Raw genomic sequence first — 12,178 nt, forward strand, 5'->3', positions numbered from 1 at the left:
TTTGTCGCATGTGGTACCCTACATGGTTACACCGGAGTTCAAGAGAATTGAACGCTTCATTTGGGGATTGGCTCCTCAAATCATCAGCATGGTGACCTCTTCCAAACCTGCAACTATCACTGAAGCCATTGATTTGAGTGTGGCTCTCACCGAAGAGGCAATTCGGTTGAACAAATTTGATGAAGTCGAGCCGAAGAAGAAAGAGACTCACGTGGAGTCGTCAGGTGGAAACAAGCGAAAGTTTTCGAATTTCAAGCAGGGCACCGGGGTGGTGGTTAATAAAGGGGAATCGAATGCGCCAGCTCAAGATACAGCTGGTAGTAAAAAGAAAGGGAAGGGATACATGGGTGCACAACCCAAGTGCAACTCATGCCAACGACATCACTCTGGTCGTTGCAGCCTAAGAGTTTGTGAATCATGTGGGAAGACTGGTCATTCGAAGGATTTTTGTTGGGCTAGTGCTGGCCGGGGAGGCCAGGGAGGATCTGGGAATAGGAATAACCGTGGTGGTAATAGGAACCGCCCACAAGGAAACCAGGGAGGTGATGGGAACCGTGCCAATAATGCTAACCAAGCGGGCGCCATGAATCGGAACCAGGGAAACCATCAAGCTGGAAACAATGGTGGAAACGGGCAGAGGCCCGGATGTTGCAACTGTGGAGATCAAGGGCATTACAAGAGGAATTGCCCAGAATTAAACCAGGCACGTGGAAGAGTTTTTAACATGGAAGCCAGGGAAGCGCGCCAGGATCCCAATGTTGTCACTGGTACGTTCCCTGTAAACCCACGCTATGCATCCGTTTTGTTTGATACTGGTGCCGATTATAGCTTTGTATCGCTAGAATTTAGAAACATGCTTGGTTTAGCCACTAGTAAGTTAGATATTCCATACTCGATCGAATTAGCGAATGGGAAGTTAGTAGAAGCAAACGAGGTGATTCGAGGTTGCGTAATCGAACTGGGAGAGCGTGAGTTTGCTCTCGATCTACTACCAGTCCAGTTGGGAAGCTTCGATGTGGTAGTAGGAATGGATTGGTTATCGAGTAATAAAGCAGAGATAGTTTGTCACGAGAAGGTTATTCGTATCCCGACCGATGATGGTGAGACCATTGTTGTTCATGGGGAGAAGCGTGAGACGCCGTTAAGGATGATTAGCTGCCTGAAAGCGAGGAAGTGTTTGCAGAAAGGATGTGTTGCTTTTCTGGCACACATTGTGGATAAAAAGGCTGCTGAGCCGAAGATCGAAGACATCCCTGTCGTGAGGGAATACCCAGAAGTCTTTCCAGAAGACTTGCCTGGCTTGCCACCTCAAAGGCAAGTGGAGTTTCGCGTCGACTTAGTTCCAGGCGCCGCGCCTGTGGCTAAGGCACCCTACAGACTTGCTCCGTCTGAGATGCAAGAACTGTCGACACAACTTCAAGAGTTGTTAGACAAGGGGTTTATCCGACCAAGCTTCTCGCCTTGGGGAGCTCCAGTTTTGTTTGTGAAGAAGAAGGACGGTAGTTTTCGTATGTGCATTGACTACAGAGAGTTGAACAAGCTGACGATCAAAAATAGGTATCCCCTGCCAAGAATCGATGATCTGTTCGACCAGCTTCAAGGTTCAAGCTTCTATTCAAAGATCGATCTTCGATCTGGATACCATCAGCTACGGATACAGGAGGAGAGTATCCCGAAGACAGCCTTCAGAACTCGATATGGACACTACGAGTTCCTCGTTATGCCGTTTGGATTAACAAACGCACCTGCAGTGTTCATGGATTTGATGAACCGAGTTTGTAAGCCATACCTGGATAAGTTCGTGATTGTATTCATCGACGACATCTTGATTTATTCGAAGACAAGGGCTGAGCACGAGCAGCATCTTAGAGCCATTCTGGAGCTGTTAAAGAAGGAACAGCTATACGCCAAGTTCTCTAAGTGTGAGTTTTGGCTAAGAGAAGTGCAATTTCTTGGACATGTGGTAAATGAAGGTGGGATTCATGTGGACCCGACCAAGATCGAGGCGATCAAAGATTGGGAAACGCCAAAGACGCCAACTGAGATCCGGCAATTCTTGGGTTTGGCTGGCTATTACCGAAGGTTCATCGAGAACTTTTCAAAGATCGCTCAACCGTTGACACTCCTCACGCAGAAGGACAAGAAGTTTGATTGGGGAATCAAACAGGATGAAGCGTTTCAGATATTGAAAGATAAGCTTTGCAACGCGCCAATCTTAGCTCTACCAGAAGGCACTGATGATTTCGTGGTATACTGCGACGCATCGCGTCAAGGATTGGGTTGTGTGTTGATGCAACGCCAAAAGGTTATCGCCTACGCATCACGCCAACTGAAGGTGCATGAAAAGAACTATACCACACATGATTTGGAGCTTGGTGCAGTGGTTTTTGCCTTGAAGATCTGGAGACACTACCTTTACGGTACAAAGTGCACAATCTTCACAGATCACAAGAGCCTCCAGCATATATTCAATCAGAAGGAGTTGAATATGAGGCAAAGGCGATGGGTCGAGTTGTTGAACGATTACGACTGCGAGATCAAGTATCATCCAGGGAAGGCGAATGTGGTCGCTGATGCCCTAAGTCGTAAAGAGAGAATCAAGCCCATAAGGGTTAGGGCTATGGAAATGATAATTCAAACCGACCTTTCCTCGCACGTTCGTGCAGCACAGAAGGAAGCTCTCAAGGAGGGAAACCTTGAGGAAGAATATCTCCGTGGGATGGAGAAGATTTTGGTGCCAAACAGGGAAGGAACGTTGTGTTTTGAGAAAAGGGTTTGGGTTCCTCTGTTTGGTGGTTTAAGAGAGGTTATCTTTGATGAAGCTCACAAGTCGCGGTACTCTATCCACCCTGGAGCGGATAAGATGTACCAAGATCTTAAAGATTATTACTGGTGGCCTAGGATGAAGGGCGATGTTGCTATTTACGTGAGCAAATGTTTAACTTGCGCCAAAGTTAAGGCGGAATACCAGAAGCCTTCGGGACTTCTGCAGCAACCAAAAATTCCCCAGTGGAAGTGGGAAGAAATCTCCATGGATTTTATTACGAAGTTGCCAAGAACGCCAAAAGGCCATGACACTATCTGGGTGATAGTGGATCGCTTAACAAAGTCAGCACACTTCTTGCCTATCCGCGAGAAGGATCATACAAGCAAATTGGCTGAAATCTACATGAGAGAGATTGTTACACGCCATGGAGTACCTCTCTCGATTATTTCTGATAGAGATGGGAGGTTCGCATCAAGGATATGGCAATCCTTCCAGGAAGCTTTTGGCTCAAAGCTGAATATGAGCACTGCTTTTCACCCGCAGACCGACGGACAAAGTGAGCGGACGATTCAGACGTTGGAGGACATGCTGAGAGCATGTGTTATGGATTTAGGCGGTAGCTGGGATAAGCATTTACCCCTGGTTGAATTTTCATACAACAACAGCTACCACACCAGTATTGGTGCCGCGCCATTCGAAGCTTTATATGGGCGCAAGTGCAGGTCGCCGCTCTGTTGGTCTGACGCAGGTGATAGACAATTGGTAGGTCCCGATGTAGTTCAGGAAACTACAGATAAGATCGCGTAAATCCGAGATCGCATTAGTGCGGCTCGTGACCGTCAAAAGACCTACGCAGATCTGAAAAGGAAACCTCAGGAGTTTGAGGTTGGGGATATGGTTTTGTTGAAAGTATCACCCTGGAAGGGTGTGGCACGCTTTGGGAAGCGTGGGAAGTTGAATCCGCGCTACATTGGTCCTTTCAAGGTTTTGGAAAGAATTGGGACCGTAGCATACAAGTTGGATCTACCTGTAGAGCTGAATAATGTTCACGATACATTTCATGTATCCAATCTGAAGAGAAGTCCAACTCAAGTTAATGTTGCCATTCCTACCGACGAAATTCATATTGATGACACACTCCACTTCGTTGAAGAACCTGTCGAGGTCACGGATTGGAAAGTAAACAAGACCCGCCGGAGCAGTGTCAAGCTCGTCAAGGTTCGCTGGAATGCTAGACATGGTCCTGAGTTCACCTGGGAGCGTGAAGACCGAATGAAAGAGAAATACCCCCACTTATTTCCTGAGAACCCTGCTTCTACAAGTAGAATTTAAAATTTCGGGACGAAATTTATTTAACAGGGGGAGAATGTGACAACCCTCACCAAACCAGGTATCCGTACGATTTAATTAACTATTAATTGTTGCCTAATTACTGTGCTTAACTGAGATTTCTGATAAACTGCTACTTGATTGTTGATACTTGTACATATTTTCATCATACTTTGATTTTTCCGTCACTACATTATTTACTCACTGAACTCTAGTGACAAACATGATGCACAAAAGCACAGTAGCATTTGAACGGATAACCTATTGACATGCTGATATAGCCAGCATCAGGCAAACACTGCCTCTAAAGGCCTGAATGAGCCAGAAATATTTTACTACACCCATAGTGTGTGTAAGGATACAAGGGTTGTATAACTGCGTCTCTAGGAATAAGATACAGAGATTGGATGTGCCTAAAACGTACTCTAAGCGCGAAACACAGCACTTTTATCAACACACTAACTTCTAGCTAATTAATAAAGTGCCAAAGCATGGGGAATTATTCCTGACACTTTGCAGAATAAATTGTGTCGCTAAAAATATTATTTACAACGCTTAAAAGATTACTTAAGCGCTTTAACGGATTACTATCCAACCGAACAACCGGACTATACCCGGAACATAAAAATATTGTCAGAAATATTATTAGTCTTTTTCTGAGCCAGTTAGGGTCCCTGATTACCCTAACACCCGCTTTATAACGCATCAAACAACTAACGGGGTTAATCTCTAAACTTAACCTACTTAACATAACTGAACTCTAACCGTGTGATTGGAAACGAATCAGATGTCCTTTCCCCCTAAAGATTTCGGCCAAACCAAGGGACAAGAGGGTACAAGCTTTTGAATATTTTATTTGTTGATTGTGGATATCTAGAGAACATAAGAAACCGTTGGACGATGGCTCATGTTTTGTCTATAAAATCCACACTAAACCCACAAGACTTGACACCACAAATCACCAACACTTTCTACTCTCTCCTCTCCTCCCTATTCTCGGCCGAGAGCACCCACAATCCATCCATCATTCTCGAGTCTTGATCTTGCTATTCCAAGTATATACAAGTGTCGAGGATCACGTATAAGGAAGCTCGAAGCAAGCGGAAGTTGAAGGACCTCGTTTATTTGCTTTTATCCACGCTATTTTCGCCAAAGATCTTCCCTAGCCCCGAGCTAGAGGTATAACGTTTAAAACTCACTCTTGATCGTATCTAAAGTGGTTAATATGATTTTTAACGGTAAAAAGTCGGAATCATGCGTTTTGAATCTTTAAAGGCTACTAAAACTTGAATATTGTTGGTTAAAAGCTCATAACATGTGTAAAAGTCGTAGTATTCGAATATGTTGATTACTGAGGCCCGATCTACGTTGTGGTGGCTCTTATCATCGTTTAACCCGACTTTGTTAAGATCACAAATCTTGACATAAGCTTGTTTTTGTCGGTACGAGGGTTAAAAGGTGAAACTCCACCACACGAGAAACATGAACTTGTGTAAAAGTATTTTGACTTGTAAAATAGTACTTAAAACGAGCCGATCTACGTATGTACAAGTGGTAAATTTGTAGAACCAAGTGTCGAGAAAAATCATGTTTTTAAAAGTTGGATGACATGTTAATGAATATGATTTTTACAAACTACAAGTGTATAAACACTTGTGAAACGAAAGATCCGACAAAATAACAATTTTTACAAAAGTTGTCGGGAAGTTGTAAAGAATGATTTGTTCCAAAAACGGGGTTTTTGCAAGACTAAACTATTTTATACATAGATCCACTAAATATAAGGTGATCTACATTACGACTTTCGGAAAAATTACAAGTTCATGTAACAACGCGATTTTACATACTAGTCTACAAGTTTGATGTATTGAAACTAGTTTGAATTATCGGAAATTGATTGGTTGATTTAAAGAAGTGTTGGAATGATTTTGTAAAAGAAAATGATACGCTTGAAAGCGTGGCCACCTCCAGTTACAGGGGAAACTCTGGCGAAATTTTTCTAAAATCTAACACTTAGAATTATTTACAAGTGTTAGACTATTTTTGATACATTTTCAAATATATTTCGCCATGACTTTAATTATTAAATAATCGGAGGTGGGATTTTTCACAAAACTAAACGTGGTAAATATTTATTCGATAAATATATTTTTCACCACACTGTTTATGATTATTTTGTGAAAATATATAAATATTATTTTTAGAGTAAAAATAATATTTACAAACTTTGTCGAACCCAAAATAATACCAACGCCTACACGACAAACATATAAGTTACAACGGTAAGTACTATTACCACTAAATCGCCAAAACGTAACTTACGCTTTATACGGAAATATTCATAAATGCGGATATTGTCAACGTATTATTTTGGAAAGTATTATGCGAAGAGAAAATATATTATTTTTGAGAAAAATAATTATATTTTGGAATGAGAAATAAAATATATTAAGTGAGACTTAATATCATAAACGCACATGTATTAAATCCCCCATCCTTGGGAAGGAGATTAACTACCAATTATGTACAAGGAACAGTTGTCTAACTGTTTCCCGAAAATTAAACTATGAAGCTAAAGCACGGCCATCCGTCTAATAGAATTAGCACATGTAGGTCGTTGCACAGCTTTCGGACTTTTGGAGTGCTTGATTTAGCGACGCACTGACTGTGAGTTCATGTCCCCCTTTTCTCTTAACTGTTTTCAGTTTTCTAAACTGCGGGGGTGAAATACATGTTACAATGATTATGAATATGTTTATACATGGTATGATTAGCGTAAGGAGGTTTGTTACTTAGATCATGTGAGTGGGTAGGCGGAAACTTGAGGCCATTAATCCTCATAGTAGGACCGAGGGACAGGAGCGGTAGATCTATCTGGGTGTAGCGAGCCCAGCCCCAGGTCCAGCTGAACGGACCTCGGGGTGACTTAGTGCCCGACGCATAAATCCGCTAGGTTTGAGTCTTCCTACTTGCACTTCACACATATCAATGGCCTTGCAAACCATTGGTGATCTCTTTTTTTCCTTATTTGCTACATACCAGGTTTTTGACAAAGATAAAGGTTTATATACTCACTTTCGCATGAACTCGCTCAACATTATTGTTGATTTTTCAACTTACATGTATTTCAGGAAACTAACGATCTGGCGCGGTATGGCTTGTTTTCCGCTGCATTAGGCCCCAGGTCATCCAGGGTTCGAGACTTGTGACTCTTTCCTGGACAAGTCACAGTCCCTGAACCATGTTTACTTTAAGTTTGCATTTGTAATGTTTAGACAAGTTTATGGTTGTTGGGTGTTAACCCGTTAAGACAATGTTTAATATTTTTATTATCAATGGATGATCTTGCATATTTTTAATTCATATAGCTTTTTATGATTAAGCTATGGTATTAAGAAGTCACACCAAAATTAACCACGCTTCCGCAAAGCCAGGGTGTGACATCCGCAATATCAGAAGACCAGGTATAATACCCCAGATATGAAACAGTATAAAGACCTAGTATCTCATAATCAGGCAATCTCTCAAACAAGATTTCGGGGGTTACCCATATATCTGAGAGATGTTCCCCACGAGATAAGCAAGTATTTGATATTTAGGTTTATATCTCGAAAACAATCTACTAAGCATGTAAAAACCTACAGGCACATCATCAGTGAGACCGTTTATCACATTTTAACTTTCCATTTCTTTAGCGTACTGTGATTGTCTAACTGATGTACTATCATTTCCTTTTTTTACACAAAACTATTTTTGATTTTATCATGTTTTTGGCTTTTTCAAATTTTCTATTGTTTTTGGATTTTCTGACAACGCTTACTCCCCCTAAAATTCAAAACATTTAAAGAAAATTTGACAACCTGATACTGATAGCTTTGTCTCGCCATCCATTTTCCGCTTCACATGCTCTGTTTTGCAGAAAATATACCCCCATGATTTACAACACATTGATATTTTACAGTTTGAAAACCGTTTTTCAATCTTGTGAAATTAATCATGTTTGTTCAGTCGTGAGGGTTTCGGCATATTCAATCAACATATTTTTGAAATTTTTGATTTTTGACAAAATTTAAAAACAAACATATTTTTGGTTTTTAAATTTTTCAATTTTTTAGGGTTTTTGAAATATGGTTTATTTATGTACAGAATAGAACAAACTCCCTGTTTCAGCTGCAGGGTTCAGCAGCCTCCTCTTCTCGTGCCAGGCTGCTCCGACACTCCTTTAGTTGACATTCAGTTTTCTTCGGAAGCATCTGCACATTCACACTTATTCAATTACTTGAACAAGTTAGCCCAGGTCTGTTTGACCTTAGGCATTTCAACACAATAATCTTCATTCAATCTTGGAAAATTATCATCGTTTTGTATAAACAATTTTTCATCTTTTACTTCATCCTTTTTGATTGAATCAGTTTTCTGTTCAGAAACAGGTTGTGCCTTAACCACCCAGCTTTGTCCTTTTGAAGCACTTCTTTTGTAAAAATGAGATTGATTTTGAACATTTTGATTTTGAACATTTTGATTTTGAACAACAACTTTTGGTTTCCAAAATTGGTTTGGTTTTGTTGCATCAGCAGTTGTTTTCCAACTTTGTGTTGTTCTAAATCTGGGTGTCACTGGTTTCCATGTTTGTTGTGAGTCAGCCTTTGAAATTTTTGGCTTCCAAGTTTGCTTTGAATCAAACTTGGTTGACTTCTGATTCACAACATCAGACTTCCTTTTCGTCTCAACACCAACAGGTTTTAGATTTGGACACTTGCGAGCAAGATGTCCAGTTTTATCACATTTAAAACATGTTCTCTTTGAAACATCTTTGACCTGTTATTGTTGCTTTTTCTGAGCATGGAAATCTTCATTAGACTGTCGTCTAAATTGGAGTTCTTTCTCTTCTTCAGAACTTGTTCCGTGAACAACGTTCATCTTTTTCTGATAATTTATCGTTTCATTTCTTTTCCAATTTTGTTTCTTTTTATAACCCAACCCAACCTTCATGTTTTTCTTTTTGTAACCAGGTTTGTTATAAAAAGTTTTGTGACTCTTTCCAGCAAACTTTGCAATCTCATATTTTTCAATTTCAATCATCTTGAACACTTTGTCAGTCTTTTCTGAAATCACATTCTGAACCGGGACTTCAAGATCTGAGAATAATTTGTCCGATCCAATCATGGTATAAACCAATCCTTTTGAATCATCATTCGCATTTTTCTCAGATGTTGAGTTTTTCAGATAACCCTCGTGAAAACTTCCTTCATTTTCATCTTGTAATTCAGACTTACGTGTTTCAACGGACTCCACTCTCAAAACACTTTCAATGACCTTACCTACCACCTCTGAATCACTAGAATCATCATGTTTGGAATAGGTTACGTCAATGTTATCTGACAATTGATCAACCATGTTGAAAGCTTTTTCCACCTTCTCGTCATCATAGAATGTGAATTTGTCCTCAAAACGGTGGTGGAACCTGATGATACTCTGAGCCAATTCCTTTCTTGTTTTGCTCAGAATCTTTACCATCCGGTTTTAGATTGAAAATGCGTTCAAGAACATATGATGAAGTGTGATAACTGTGTAACTTGTTGTTATCTTGTTCTAAATCAGCTATTTTACTCTTTAGCTTAGCAACATCCTCAATGTAAGAATTTACAACTTTTGTTTAATTTCATATTGTCGCTTAAGCGTATCAGATGTTTCAGAACAATGTTTCAATCTCGATTGAACAAGTTTCATTTGACTTTTCACATCTTCATAGGATTCTTTTGTGATATGATATGCAAGTTTTATTGAATCATACTCTTTTTTCATTTCTTGAAACGAATTTTCTGTTTGTAAACATTCTTCAGCCATTTTTGAAACCTCTTCTTTCAAAATCTCATTTTCTTTTTCTAAATTCTTGCATTTTTGTGTTAGTTTTTCGTCATTATCTTTCAAAACTTTTTCGTTTTCTAACATTTCTTTGCATTTATCTTTGAAAACTTTTTCAATTTTAGTGAATTCTAAATCTCTTGTTCTGAATTTTTCATATTTTTCAGTACAAGCACTGCACGTTTCCATGCATTTCTTGCACTATTCAGCAGTTTTATTTAAGACTCCAGAATCAGTTGAAGTATTTACCTCATTAGTTGGTACCTTGGTCTTTTCTTCAGTCTGCTTCTGATCTGCTTCTTTCTTCTGTTGTTCCTCAGCAGCATCAGCACCGATCACTTCAACCGATCTTTCAAGCTTCTCATCAGCTTCTTCTTTGTTTTTCAGATCATCTTCGTTCTGCTGTTCTTTAGTAACAGCTTCTTCACCAACTGCTTCTACTTCCTTTTCACCTTCACTCTTCTGCTCCTCAGCAACCTTCTTCAAATCATCCACCAAACTTTCAACATTCTTCTTCATCATCTCTTCATCTCTCTGTCTTAGACTCGCTGTCATGACATCTCTGATGATTTTATCCAGCTTTTTCTCATAATGTTTATCTTTCGCAACATTTGAATAGTACTCGCCAGATAGAGGGATTATTACAAGAACGTCGTCAAACACCACTTCCTTTCGGTGGACAACCGGTTCACCTTTGTTGTTGACATAACATTCTTTTTTCTTGTCATACCTTCCATAATTCTTCGCTTCTTCAGATTCTTTCTCCATTTCCTTGATTTGATATCCAACAATACATCTCTCTCTGTATGTCTTCTCTTTCAGAATCTCTTCTTTTATTTTCTCTTTTCCAACAGCAACGAATGCACTATGTTTGTTCGTTGATTCGGTTTGTCTTGTGCTGTGAACGTGTAACCGACAACATCCTCTTCTGGGAGATATTTACTCCGGTCAAACCCTTCATCTTCTTGGATCACTAAACATGCTCTTGACTTCTCCTTTTCAGAGTTGTTTTCAATTTGTCTCAAGTTTGGTGTCTCATCTTTGCTCCTGTGATAAACCGATTTACGATAATAATTGTCTTTGAATGGATTAGTGGTTCCATCAACTGCAGAATTTCTGCATTCTCTTTTAAAATGACCCTTTTGCTTGCATTTAAAGCAGGTCACTTTTGATTTATCGAAGCCCAACTTTGTTGATGGTCCATCGATTGATTGTCTGCCAGTAATTTCCATGAACTGTTGAGCTCGTCGAATGCAACTAGCCAAACACTATCTCAAATCAATGAGTTCCATCTCTTTCGGATCAATCTGGTCGTAATCTTCCTTTATTAGTTCAGAATTTCCAATTTTCCCAGCTACCAGACCTTCGTATGATTCTAAAACCGATGCCAGAAAACTCATTTGTTGTTTAGCAGCATGGATACTCATTCCTGGAGAATTTTTCAGCTTTAATGCAATGTTGCAAAGAATTTCTTCAGATTCTTCAGAGTTTGATGTTGTTGACGATGAATGATATCCTGGATCGTAGCTTGATGAGCTTTTCTATGTGTCTTTCATCTTTTCAACACTGTATGCAGTCTTTGGATATTCACTAACTGTCACCGAAGGTACACTGCCCTTGTAGTAAAGACCGACATTCTGTTGATGCGAAGAACTGCTTAGCTTGCTCAGTTTTTGCAGCTCAAGCTCATGACTTTCTATCTTTTCTATCAAAACCTCAAGAGTAATTGTATCATACAACACATCATTTTTCAAGATAAACACAAATGTTTGCCACTGATCAGCTTGTGGTAAAGCTTCAATGATTTTATCAATGATTTCTTCACGGGTTTTTGTTATTCCAAACCTATCAAGTTCGATTTTAAGGTGACAAAATCTTTCATTCATTTGTCTTACAGATTCACCTTTTTAAACCGTCAAACAAATCAAATTCCTTTTTGAGTAAAGCTATTTTGTTCTTTTTTATTTGTTTCCCACCCTCAGCTTTAACCCGTAATGCTTACCATACAGATTTAGATGAGCCATCGTGATTAAGCAGTGCGAAGATATCATCTCTAATCGATTACTGGATTAAGGCAATCATTCGTTGTTCATATGAGAAATTCTTTTTATCGTCAACGGATAAGCTTTTAAGTGGAGTTTCTTCGTTTTTATCATCGACTGGCCTGTTGTAACCAAATTCCATACAAAACCAGCTTTCGTGCGCATAAGCATTGTC

Source organism: Helianthus annuus, chromosome 14 (assembly GCF_002127325.2).
Source record: "Helianthus annuus cultivar XRQ/B chromosome 14, HanXRQr2.0-SUNRISE, whole genome shotgun sequence".
Lineage (NCBI taxonomy): Eukaryota > Viridiplantae > Streptophyta > Magnoliopsida > Asterales > Asteraceae > Helianthus > Helianthus annuus.